Genomic DNA, 14,274 nt, shown 5'->3' with positions numbered 1-14,274 from the left:
TCAAACGGAGAAAAATCTTTTAAAATCTGTTTTGAATATAAGAAATGACATTTCAATATTTTGCCCATTGATAATGTTTCACTCTGACATGTCTCTTTCTTCTTTGAGCAGTTCATCAAAAGAGAGCCCTTAAAAAGTAGGAATGGCCAGTAATATGGTATTTATAGGAACGCAAGTGGAGAGTTAACTCTTATTGTTGATATGACAGATACGGATTAAAGCCCTTTCCGACTTACTCCATGTCCAACGCCACCTGGCTGGTATTTTTTGGTTCCTCGTGCTCGAAAACAAACATAAAATTAAAAAAGAAATAATATAGAAACAATACGGCGCTTGTAGCATAATGAAACAAGTTTAGAAGCAATTTTAACTAGTACAATAACTTTCAGCGTACTGTCATTATCTTTTTATCTGCCGGGTATCTTAACCGAATTACTGCCTTGTATATATCACATAACCTATGCTTTCTTGACATTTGTTTATGTGATTTTCCTGCCCAAAAGGTGTGTTTCAAATTATAAACATTGAATCAATGTTAAAGGGCCGTAACCGGATGCCGTAATATACTTATATTTTACGAGAAAATATCCTTTGTTTAAGCTTTTTAGCTATAAATCAAAGTGTAACAAAGCATATCCCTTGCTGTTCCATTAACAGGTGAGAAACAAAACATACTCACTTCTCCTCTAATGATTTCAATACGTGTCCTACAGCGCGTCTCTGTGGTTCGTTACGCATAGCAGCGTTAATGTTACTAAACATTCGAATATACCACTTTATCAATTTCTTCAGAAATGCCATCGTTCTCAAAAATTCACATTATTTTCATGCAGACTGACAAGTATAACAGTTTGCATGTGGGTGGATCCAGGAATTGGCGTAAGAGGGGGCGTACCTTAAGGGCGAACCTTTTGACATGCGCCCTCTTTCTTAACCGATTTTTTTCAACAATTCCAGTCAGAAACGGTGCATTTTCGACGTATGCGTATTTTATTACTTATTTATCCAATTCGACATAAAATATGGACCCCCGAATCCGATTATGGTATGTTCAAGTATATTGCACTCAAGCAAAGTAAAGTATTTTTCAAAAAGAAATCGTGCTTTACTATGTTTTTATTGTTATATGTATATTCTCAAACATGTGTGAAGCACTATCATGATAATATGGTTATAATAGAAAGTATTATAGGACTGCATACAGAACTCGCTGTAGCATTTTGTTTGTTTTTGAACACCCGAGGACAACCACCTAGGTTTCTTCCCGAGTATTACTTCACAAGGTGGTAGATCGATATTAATAATAATAAAACTGTACATTCACTAGTTATTGAATTTTAAGAATTGTACAAAAAGCAGAGTCGCGATATTATTTTCACTAATTTCATTCATAAATGTGTCTGACTTACTTATAGTATTGCTCGTTCAGTTAAGCTTTTACAGTTGATTAAATATAATATATAATAAACAAACATTACATACCGTTTAGATCAGGATTATATATATCTCCTTTCTATACACGTTGTTTCAAAGTAAACAATCTGAAAGTAAACAGCAATAGTTTCAACATATTTGTGCAAAGCATCATTTAAAGGGATTCGCCCATGTTTTTGGACCAAAAACATTTCTCTCTAATGCAACTGAAAACAATTATTTTATCATTTTGTTTGCTCTTTGGTATCAAAAGTGCAGAAAATTAATACAATTATGGTATAAGAAGTATTCTGGGTTTGCGAAATCACACCGAGAAGGTCAGGAACAAAATAGACAACATATGCTTCAACGCCTAGGCAACAAGACTTATTCGATAGTGATGGATATTTTGACGTTTTAACAATACATTGATACCATGAGCGAGTCCTCCCTTTAAAAACTATGAGTATCCTTTCTATAAATTTTGTTATAACTGAATGTTTAATTGAAATGGAATTCAAAGAAAACATCTAAAAGAAACGTGTTCTCAAGTGTTTTGATATGGCTATAAAGGAAGGATATGTTAAGTGGCATCAAGCAGCGCCGGTATCATTTACGGGAATAAAACAGGATTTTTATGAATGAATTATTATAAATGGTTGCAATCAAAAATATTTTGAACAACATATTGAAATTGATTTTTGCGATTTGAATGTGTTGACTTATCAATGAAATAAATGAGTTATGCATTGATTATAAATTCGAACCATGTCAAATATTTATATTTAGACTGGATCTGTTCAATCTCACTGGCACGATGTTGCGCTAATTGGACAACATTTCCCTTTCACGATACACTTTTGATGTTGAATATTGATTATTTAAATAATGCTATACAATAAGGTTGAAAGAATCCGACCCATAAATCAGCTTGTTCGCAGGTAGATGAATACACATCAAAAGTTCCAAAAACTTCATTGTCTAATGCAGTAGACAAAGGTCAAGGCTACGTTTTGAAGTTAACACATAACAGACCAAAAATCGAAGAATGACAACACCAGTCTCCGTGTCACGACATAAACGGTAAGTGCAGCACTGTTAAAATCTCTAGCACCGACATTTTCAGGTGCCATATGGCTGTTTGACTTCTTTTTACATTGTATTTGCTTTATCGTACCGACGATCGATGAATAAAATCACTGATTGATATTGGATATTTAGTTATTACCAGAAATTTCTTAAAACTGATAACTTCTGATAAACTGAAAGTCCACCGATCTTCTAGTGAGACAAAAGCTTCAAACGCTCAAGAGTTTACTTCAACAGTAACATAATTGGCATGCCAAATAACCCGACATTTAACGATAACATTTTAAGAGGAACGAGGTCAAGCATACTCTTAAAAGGAAAACTTCTTTGGAAGTCATTTAAATGTGTTTATAAGTACAACTATCGTAATTACTCTCTAACGGGCATCGAAAACAAGAGCTCCTTGGAGGTACATCAACAATTGCCGAAGAAATTGATGTGGTTTAAATATTTTGTAAACTTCATTGGTAGGTTGCATTGAACCACTATATAGCCCATTAGTAGTAGTAGTAGTAGTAGAAGTAGCAGTAGTAGTAGCAGTAGTAGTAGCAGTGGTAGTAGCAGTAGTAGTAGTAGTAGTAGTAGTAGTAGTAGTAGTAGTAGTAGTAGTAGTAGTAGTAGTAGTAGTAGTAGTAGTAGTAGTAGTAGTAGTAGTAGTAGTAGTAGTAGTAGTAGTAGTAGTAGTAGTGGTAGTAGCGGTAGTAGCGGTAGTAGCGGTAGTAGCGGTAGTAGCGGTAGTAGCGGTAGAAGCGGTAGTAGCGGTAGTAGCGGTAGAAGTGCCAGTAGTGCCAGTAGTGCCAGTAGTGCCAGTGGTGGTAGTAGTGGTAGTAGTGGTAGCAGTGGTAGCAGTGGTAGTAGTGGTAGCAGTAGTAGCAGTAGTAGTAGTAGTAGTAGTAGTAGTAGTAGTAGTAGTAGTAGTAGTAGTAGTAGTAGTAGTAGTAGTAGCAGCAGCAGCAGCAGCAGCAGCAGCAGCAGCAGCAGTAGCAGTAGCAGTAGCAGTAGTAGTAGTAGTAGTAGTAGTTTTATTTATTATTATTATCATAAAACAGGCAAATATGTATCATGCACAACTGTGTCATTGCATGAATTATTCTACATTGATTGTACATTCATTTGTATTTCATAGTTTTACCCAAACGGCTAGTTAAACACACTTCCTCGGTATCCGAAAAAATATGCGCCTGAAATGTAACCAAATCTGGTCTCTCTTGAATACGCATGTTTGTGTCGGTTCGTCCTGGAACCATACATCACATTTAAGAGTGATATATCTCATTATTAATCAACTATCAAGTATTTGACGCGATACGGGGACAATGCGGTACCAATACCTGACGATTGAAGACAATATATGCCAAAACTCGGCCAATATCGACCAAACTCGGCCAATAGCAACACAACTCGGTTGATATGAGTTTCCTTCGTTTTGTTTTGCTATAAAATCGGATTTGAGAAATTGGCCATTTTCATTGTCTGTCTAACTCGTCTAATATGAGAAATATGCTGGAAATTGTTTTTAAAGGTAGCCATTTTATTTTCCGTTTTCCGACTGTTTTGAAAAGTTTGTGCTTCGTATAAACCTATTTAAAATACTTGAATTTTTTAACTATTGAATGATTGAACCACTTGTACGGTTTGATATTACAGTTGTATTTAAACTGTTGGTGGATTTTACAACTATTATGATTTTGTACACCGACAAAATGGACGGTGAAGGAAGGTAAAACATTTGACGTTTTTGGCAAACAATCTACGGAATTAAGACGAAAAGACATGCTTCCTTACAATGTACAGTGCTTTATTCATAAGTATGTGCAATGCCACTTTAAGGATGCATGTCAACATCAACAAAGTACAGTTTAGAAAAGCAGACACCATGAATGAATAAGCCATTAAGGGATAATACGGCTTCAGTGTGAACTAAAGATAACTTATCGTAATGTTTTAAACCAAAATGGTAATAATTAATTCATAAAATACTTATTAATTAGTTAATTTCATTTTGGCCCAGTTATTTGTCCTCGGTCAGCTGTATTTGCCTTCGACCTTTCTGGCTCAGGCAAATACAACTAACCTCGGACAAATAACTAGGCCAATATGAAATCACCGAATTAATAAAATTATAATCTTATTTGTTTTGTAATCAGTTAAATCGCAAGCGTATCAATAAATATTCTACAGTAGTAAATAGTTCAGGGATAAGGTCATCAAACCTCTCACCAATCGGTCCAATGTGTGTTAATACCTAAAGCGTGAATTTACATTTAAATTCCGCAGACAAAATCATTTACCGATAACCAATAACTTAATTTAAATGTTATAACAATAAAACAATTCCGAAAAGATCAAATAGTTCTTCTATTCGAGACAAACATTATGCGGCTTAATTTAAAATTAATTTCATTACATTAAATATTACACTCAATGTACATTTATTATTTATGTTTTCTTCACTAGTAGGTCATACTAAATATAAAACTCTGTATTGGTTGCTTGTTACTGTTTAACGAGTCAATATTTGAAACAAGATTACTCTAGTATTCACCGGAAATTAAATGAGCTATTATCATTTATGTTTTGTTGCAATGAAACCTATAGTGGTTTGCCTGCGAACAAAACTGGGTAAGAGAGTTCAGAAGCATATGAATAAATCACAAAGAAACAGCTGTTTGCATCAAGTACGAAATAATCAACCAGTTATAGCATAAGCATTCTGCTTTTAATGTCACTTAGACCTTTTTCGCTTCCTTCCCTCGTTATTGATATGCAGCGACACTCAGCTATTTCACGTTTCCTCTTGGTTTGATTCATCAGTTACGATGGCACTTCGATGGACAAATTAGCTATTAAACGTATATACAAGTGCAAAATTAAAATAAAGCAGTTCTTATTGCAGGTTTGTTTACCCTCGGTTTAGTGTATGTCGTCCTTTAACCGTCCTTTCTACATAAGGTCATCGTTAATTTTTTGGATACAGGGCTTATCCATGTAGTTTATTTAGTAATCTTTATTAAATGATAGAGAAAATAAAGATGAACTTGAATTTTTATGACATTTTATCGCCCATACTCGCTCTATGGCTCTTGCCATTACCACAAGTATCAAAGAAATCCAGCATACCTTTTGTTGGTAAAATTCCATCAAATAAACTAAACATGATAAGAACAAATCGATTAGCGTTATAAGGACATGTAAGTAAAAACCTTATGTGATATTTTTCAAACTGTGAGAGTTAAAGTTAGTTGCAGATGATGGGTATAATATGCTTTCGGGTTGTTTTCGAGTATGTTTTTAGACAATTTTATCATGACAGTGATAACGCATTAAGACAATATTTGGAAATTACACTGGAGTTAAAATGGCGTCCCGTACGAACCCAATTCCATGAACGTTCGACAGAACGAAGTTTATAATATCTTCTACCATTCACATGACTAGTCATAACTTACTTAGTTTATACATAAACAACGATCTGATACTCTTTGCGGGGATTCCCATGTCTAAAACAGGTATTAAACTAATTCAAACGGGAATCTTGGAGTGAATATTCTCCTAACTAATATAATAATTGCAAGTGTAATAAACATGGCGGTAAAAAAGAACAAGTTTTCAAATTTACAGAAATCGGTACAAAGGTGGAATCTGGTGTTAAGTGGCACCCAACTACGTCGTTATCATTTCCAAGGAGTTAACAAGATGCTACGAACTGATTGCTTGAAGTGTTTATAAAAAAAATATTTAAACAAATACCAAATATTTGTAAAAGAAGTTGATAGTGATTAATGTTTTTTTTTTCTTGACTGATCTTGATAACTTTAATGCGCAATGTCTTTGATAGACGTTTGCACCTTATCTGTTAAAAATTGAACTATTTGGTAATATGTAATGAAGTATAGGTTCCAAAAAAGAGTTAGAATGTTGAATTTTTTTTCCACCATCGAGCTATAAACGTTACAAAAGCTGAACTGGTATATTCCAGCATATGTGATAAAGCATTCTCTCGTTTTGCCCTTTGAAAAAGGCGAGTGATTACATTAAAATGCCGCGGTATACATTGTGTCAACATGTCAGGCAAATTTTAATGGTCTACATTTTATGACGAAAATTAATCTTTAATTGACCAGCCACTGTTTATATCTACCGTCTCATCTAATTAATATCAATAACGGCTGACTACTAATTAACTGAAGTAAATGTTTATTATAGCTTCATTAATACTGCCTTCCCATTGAACAAAATATTATGTTTATCATTAATATATTTATTTGCAAAGGTATTTATGACTAAGACAACACTCATTTTCGATATAAATACAAAGCTTATGACTATTGACTGGCATTTTGAATTCCTCTTTAATAAAAAATGCTCATTTTATTGGAATTGTAAAAAATTAAGCCATTCTTATCATAAAATTGATGAGTTTCTATTCAAAAACAGATTTTTTATCTAACTCATCTGATTTAGAATGGAACTAATCGTTGGTGTTAAATGGATTAAAAACTTTTGGAAGAAGGCCTGTTGTCGATGCATCGGGAAATATTCTAACGTTTTAATTTGTATGAAGTTAATCATTTCTATTAACAAAATCGAAAAGTTAATTCACCACTGGCACCAAGAGTATGCTTTCCGACATTTAATAGTGATCAAATAAGCAAAGAATGATCTAGAACTAATAAAGATTAAGAGATGTAAACATTAAATCATCTTCGTAAATACTTGTTCTGTCAAAAATAAGATGGCGTATTCAAATACACAATATTTTTTTAAGAAGAGATAAAATATTCATATATGTCATGTAGCAATGAAATGGGACGATATATTTTAAACGTCCAAAAATGTAACTGCTAACAAAAGAAACACACATCGACAAATAGTATTCACATGAAAAAAAATATACAACAAATTTAAGAATATATATATAATTCAGAAGCACAAAGTACACATTAAGAGAATGATATCCAATGAGCTTAAAAAAAAACAAGAAATTAAAGAACTACTTCTGAAAACTGGTGAAAAAATTAACCAATGAAGACAAATACTGTTTAACACTGTATCGTTTATTACAACTTTCGGAAAGAATGATCAAGTAGATAAGGGCAGTAGAGAATAAAAAACTGCTAAAAATGTACGGAGTCTAGTTTCGTAGCTGCGAAACAGCCGCCGCACAGCAAAGCATACAAGGTGTTTTTACGAAGTGCTATCACGTCCAGGGTGAAAGACTGAAGTAAAAAAAGAAATAAAAACGGCAGTCTCGTATTCTATTGTCATGGCAATTTTACAAAATATAAATCTATACTGCAGTTATCTACACGCGGACCCATGTGCTCAATATACAGTGTCCAGTCTTTGATATAAGGATTACGACAGCTCACATTGTCTTAGCACATATATCAGACATTGTACTCGCATATGGGGATATTCAAATGATTAACTGAAATGTGTATGACTCATTACAAAGTTGATAAGTTTTCATAGTGAATCAACAGAGGCTTTACACAACATACTCAATGTATATCAGCACATAAAATTCTAAAAACATAATGCATTTTGTGGTATAAATCATTAAATGCATCGCTTTGGGCAAGTTTTTTGCCATATTAAAACAATGATGGACAAATACAACAATGCAATGGAAATTAAAGAACCCCGGCTAATTGAATATTTTTTAATCTCTGTTAAGAAGTATAATTTTCAAATATGTACATTCATTCAACGAGAGACATGGCATCATAAGTCAAAAACACGCATAACAAAGTTATCAACTGGTGAAAACAGCAAATCACTTTTGATGTCTACATATCCCTTAAGGTGTTTTATTATTGTTAAATATAGTCCCATTCTTGCAGCCTTTTCTCATAGCCTAACCAAAGCTTAACAAAATGTTGGTCAGTAAGATGCATGTATAACAATGTCATTGAATGGTTCATTCATTCCACATAGCTCGTCCTTAATCGGCCATTGGGCTCGTTAAACACAATCGCTCCTAATCTGCAAAATTATACGCTTGAAATATAACAATTTCCCGTCTCCCTGGAATAATAACATTTTTGTTGGATCTCTGTGTTGCCCGGTTGCAACGTTTCAGAGCTGTTTGTTTGAAATATTTTTTATCAATACTTTTGCTAAAAAAGGATTGTTTTCTTGTTGTGTTTATGTTATTTTGTTTATAAAGAACACCTACGTTTAAATTGACCACATTTGAGAGTTCAGTTGCATATAAGTAATCAGTTGCATATAAGTAAATGACTAAGTCAAACACATGAGTTGTTTATTTCAAGTATCCGAATGACCAACCGTGGTTTATATTCATGCAAATGAACAGAAAAATAATATCAATTAAATTTATTAACTGATTGCAGGTAATTGCATTACATGTGTCAACTTATGAATCAAACGTAACAATACATTAAACAATGTTGATAGATTGATTATGTTTTATGTGTTTAATATTTATATGTTTAAAAAATGTGATTTGTGTTTAAACATAGGTTAGATATAAGAATTAAATAATACATTGGTAGCCACGAGAACAAGCTCGGTAGCAAAAACGTAAACACCCTAACACACACTGATCAAGAGACACAGGTCGTTCAAATAACAAAGACAGACGACATATGCATTTTATTATATTTATCAGTACATGATGGGGTCATCGCCTTGGAAAAATCAACGGAAAAGGAGATCACTGAAGGACATTCAACCCCAAACTAGACCCAACACTTAATAAATCTATAATGTTATCATTCTACCAACAAAAAGCTCAGACGCAAATCAATTTAGTAAGTATATATGCTGTAGTTATTCTCCGACTTCTCTTCGAGGACATTATTGTCGTTATAAAACACATTGCTAAACATGACTTTGTTGATGTTTACGACCAGCTGGTACTTGAATGTACTACATACAATATAAATATCAACTCGGCCAGAAAAGCTCAATGTATTTGTAAGCTTTGAATTAAAATGGATATTATATTACCTTTCATTTAATAATATTATTGAAAAAACAAGACAAACTTTTATTACGCCAACAACTAAAATTACCACTCGGTGTGAATTTTTTATTTGCAAACTTAAGATTGTAGAGTAGAAAACTCGCTGACACTGGGATTTGATAATAAACATGCAAAAATAAAATTTAATGACATGCTGATTACATTATTTATGATGTCTTAAAAAATCATTATTCTGAAACATGTCATATCCTTCAATTTCATGTACAGGTGCGATCACAAATACTCAAAATTTCCCATATACTTCAGAAACTTTCCCCAGAGTGCGACTCTGTTGGTTCAGATATGTTTTGTTATGCATAGCAGCCTGAATGTTATCTAAACATTCAGATATAACACGTTATCCCTCAGTGTGTTATTTTAAAAACGCTTAAACTTCCCACATATTTTGTTGCGGCATCTTTTCTTAAAGGTGACTACACGAAATTTTGATTATCATGTCTCTTAATGTAACATAATATGTAAACAATAAGTCATTTGACGAACATTTTGTTTCGACCCGAATTGGAATTATTAAATTTATATGGAAAGATCAAATATGAAAGCAATACGTTTTCATATTTAAAGCTCCTGAATTAGCAATATATCATTCAGTTGTTTTTTACAATTTATGGCCTCTTTTATAAATATATAACGAAATTAGAAGCTGTAAAGTTTAAACATGTTTATGCAATAAGTTGAATTGAGCAAAATGTAGCTCGTCTGTTACAACTTCTTGCTGTTGAAGTTTGTACAAATGAAGATTTAAATATTATATTTACATCACTAAATTAAGATGAGAGGACACAAGTTTAAATACTGGCCTTTCTTGAGGAGATGCAAAACAAGGACATTTTGGTGGGTCAGTAGGTTAGGTAAAACTCCTTTGATACGTATGTTGACTCAACATTAAACCAACGACCAGCAAATTACGTCAAAAAGAGCCTACGCAAAGGATTTAACAACTGAGATGGAACAAATTGTTGAGTCGGTTATTTGGCCTAATAAAAAAGTAGAAGTTCGTTTTAGAAAAGACGTAGAAATACTATTGATAAATGCCCATTAAATAAAATACGTTTTGTAAAATGTATTTTCCACAAGTGTGCTATTCTCCATTCGAAGCTGACAGTTATCGTCATTTGTATTCAAAGATGGAAATGATTTCGGGGAAATTCATGCTATATAAAATAACGTGGCCAAGTAGCAATTCCCTTAAAGCGAGCTAGCTCCGTTAATTGGTTAAAATTAATACAACTGAATGTCTCGATTGATCGTAAAGGGACTCTCTCATGTTTTGTGAAATGCACTTTTTATGACGAAGTTAAGTGTGGCAAATCATAAGGATTGTTAAAACTATGATATTAACGGCTGGAACTCCTTCAACAAATGTTGATATATACTCAAATATTGGCTTTGAATTCTAAGATTTTGTATAGCATAAGTAACCTTTTTTCAGCAAAAGGTTTAAAGGTTTAATAATTTCTCCGATTATAAGACTTTTCGTGGGCGAGCGGTATTTGTTGTCAGTTTCTTTTTGTTTCTTGTCTGTACTGGCCTGGGCTCGCTCCCCAATACAACCAGGTCTTATTTAAATTTTACCTTTATTTTTCTGCAATTTCGGTATCAAGTGTAAAACAATTTTAATTTTAGTATTTTCAGATGCATTACTGTGTAAGAAAATGATACACAAACATGTGTCCCTTTAAATTTCTAATAACAAGACCAAGTTAAGCTTGTTTTGGTAAAGATTGTAAATAATCTCCTTTTAAATACGTTCAGACTTTTAAAGTAAACTATTGTAAAGACGATCATGATAAAATATGCTTTGGTTCATAAAATCAAGGTTGAAATATGGTACTTTACCTGATAAGAGAATGGTGGCCAGAGTATTAACGCTAGAAATGTATAAATAGTGTTTTCTCCTACAGATAATTACTGTGCAGGGTAAATATAATGCTATAAAGATACAAACGGATGAAAAACATGCCAAGAACGAGAGATTTAGGTATCAATAAAATTATAATCAAGAAACACGATTATATGCGGGGTTATGTTTTACTTCAAAGGCAAGTGGTATTTATATTTTACTGAAAACTCTCAAAAACATTTATTTCAACTCTTGGTATATTGTTGTTTTCTCATATACACATCTTATATATGGTACTTCACTCTACGTTTATGCGTTTTGCATTATTTACACATCTATATGATTTAAAGAATAAGTTTGTTTTTACAATATGATTGTGAAATATAATTTATCATGCCTACATAAAGGCTGCAGTTTCATTTCTTTTAATATTTTACACTGTTATGTAACAATAAAAGAGTACATACCGCCCAACTCCGGAATATAGAATTTCCTTTTTAGTTAATTATTATCAGAATAAAATAAATACCCTCAAATATTCTTATTCACTGAACGCCATATCAAACTCATATGAACAGCCTTTTATCCGATTCTAAACGGCTGAAAACGTAATTAGCATGGGGGGTAAATATTACAGGAACACGTTCAGATATTTGTACAAAGGTATGATCTGATTTTAAGTAGCATCCAACGACGGCTGTATCATTTCAAGGTTTGAACTAGATGTTATGAACTAATTATTATAAGTGAAATTAGATTAATGAATTCAAATCAGTTCATAATACATGCAAATATTAATATGTGATAGTGATAACTGCGTTTCAAAGATGTTACCCATTTATTTCGTTTTGAATAGTTGTGTTTTTTTCTTTTCTTTTCTTATTTTGGTCTTCTTGTCACTGTAAACGAAATAAATTCCGAAGTAAGGAACTAAAACACAATGGGCAACCCATATATATTTATAAATGAATCTTTTCGTTTTTACTTTTCATGAAATACATGCTTGATTTGTAAGTACAATTAGCGATTTGGTGATTGACCATAAAAACCAAGTTTAAAAGGAAATCACTTTTGACATGATCGATATAAAACAACCATTTTTGGATACTGCTATGATAATATCCAGAACAAAGACATTATGAATCCTCATCAAAAGAATTATTGTCTTAAGTTTTTATTTATGTTTTCTGCACAAATTGATATATATTCGAGATGGAGGATAAATAAAAATAAGAAAGAAAAATCATCGTAGAAAAGACCGGATCCGGCAGTTATCGTACCAACAAACGATAAAAAATCTAGTTTGGACATTTAAGTAATAAAAACAGTTTTAACCTCATTACTATTGGTCATAACAAACATCTGAGTTAGCAATTTAAGAATTTAATCACAGAGGTACCTGAGTAGTTTACATATTGGCTTAATGGCAACCATAGGTCATGGATGTTCTAACTACCAGTCATAAACAAACGTAGTTACATTGGCAATTAATTAAAAAAACATGATTTTATTAGGGCGGTAATGTCTCTTTGATTGATACCATTAATCAAAAACCAATTACAGCAGCCAGTAATTTATTCTTTACATGGTAGATGGATAATTGCCAAACATATATTGAAAATCAATATTTAAACAACTGCCAATGTTCCAAAATGTTGATTTGCTAATATTCTCTTTAAAGGCCTAATGAAATGGCTGAACATAGGACATTCAAATATAGGAATAAACGACATTATTTAATTATTTGCAACATTCGACTTTATTTGGTATGAATATGTCATGTACTCTAAACTGTGTGACACAGTTATTTTGGGTCTGTAATACATTTTCTTTTCGAAAAAAGTAATTTTGAATGTGTTGTTCAAACGGAGGAAAATCTTTTAAAATATGTTTTGAATATAAGAAGTGACATTTCACAGATTTGCTAAATGATAATCTACCAGTCTGATATGTCTCTTACTTTCTTTTAGCCGTTGAACAAACCAGAGCCCTTTAAAAGTAGGAACAGTCAGTCATTAATGTAATTTTAGGATTTCAAGTTGAGAGATAACTCTTAGGCCTAAATAAATTGTTTGGTTAAGGGTTACATCAATTTTAAAAATAGGTAGGGTAGGTAGGCTTTTTATTTTTTTTTATTTATTTTTTTTATTAATTTTTATATAAGAATGTCATTTTCATCATTGGAGAATAGTGTTTAAATATTCTACTGTATAAGCATTTAAGGTTTTAAACTCCATATTTAAAAACCAAAAATAAATAAATAAGAAAAACATTCCATTTATTTTTTTAAGTTTTTCATTTTATTTCAAACTGACTATAAAAACGGTACGGTCGGCGCCTATTCCGTATTCCGTAAATGTGTTTTTTTAGGCCTTAGCGTTGATATGCCAGATCCGAATTAAGGCCATTCCAGACTTATTCCATGTTCAGCGCCACCTGGCTTGTATGGTTTAGGTGTTCGAGCCCGGAAAAAACATAATTGAAAAACAAATATAGAAAAAACGGAGCTAATATATTAAAAAAACAGGTTTAGAAGCATTTCTTAACTATAATCCCTTTTCCTACTGTCATTATCCTTTTATCTGCAGAGTATCTTAACCGAACCACTGCCGTGTATCACAGAACCTATGCTTTATTGATGTGTTTTTCCTGCCCGGTATGTATATTATCAATTATAAACATTGAATCAATATTATTTATAGGACTGCATGCCGTTATATCACACACTTTACTGGAAAATCCTTCATGTTTTTGCTGTTTAGCTATATATCATTGTGTTAAAAGTCTATTCCTTGCTGTTCCAAGTACAGATGCGAGTCAAAACAAACATACTAATTCTCTAATGGTTTGAATACCTTCCCTACAGCGCGTCTCTGTGGTTCGTTAGGCATAGCAGCGTGAACGTGGCTTAACA

At 32.4% G+C, this 14,274-nt stretch overlaps 1 protein-coding gene across 2 annotated transcripts in view; it reads right to left on the bottom strand.

The window, feature by feature from the left end:
- Nucleotides 1-14,274, bottom strand: part of LOC128238976 (suppressor of lurcher protein 1-like) — a 400,352-nt gene that overhangs the window by 192,254 nt on the left and 193,824 nt on the right. For both annotated transcript variants that reach the window (XM_052955354.1, XM_052955355.1), the window contains exon 6: nt 1,483-1,541. The gene's annotated coding sequence lies outside the window, so the exon portion shown is untranslated. The remainder of the gene's footprint in view (nt 1-1,482; nt 1,542-14,274) is intronic.

The sequence above is a fragment of the Mya arenaria genome, chromosome 6, assembly GCF_026914265.1.
Source record: "Mya arenaria isolate MELC-2E11 chromosome 6, ASM2691426v1".
In the NCBI taxonomy this organism is placed as follows: domain Eukaryota; kingdom Metazoa; phylum Mollusca; class Bivalvia; order Myida; family Myidae; genus Mya; species Mya arenaria.
Note: the sequence above shows the minus strand (reverse complement) of the source record. Positions and strands in the feature narration are given on the sequence as shown.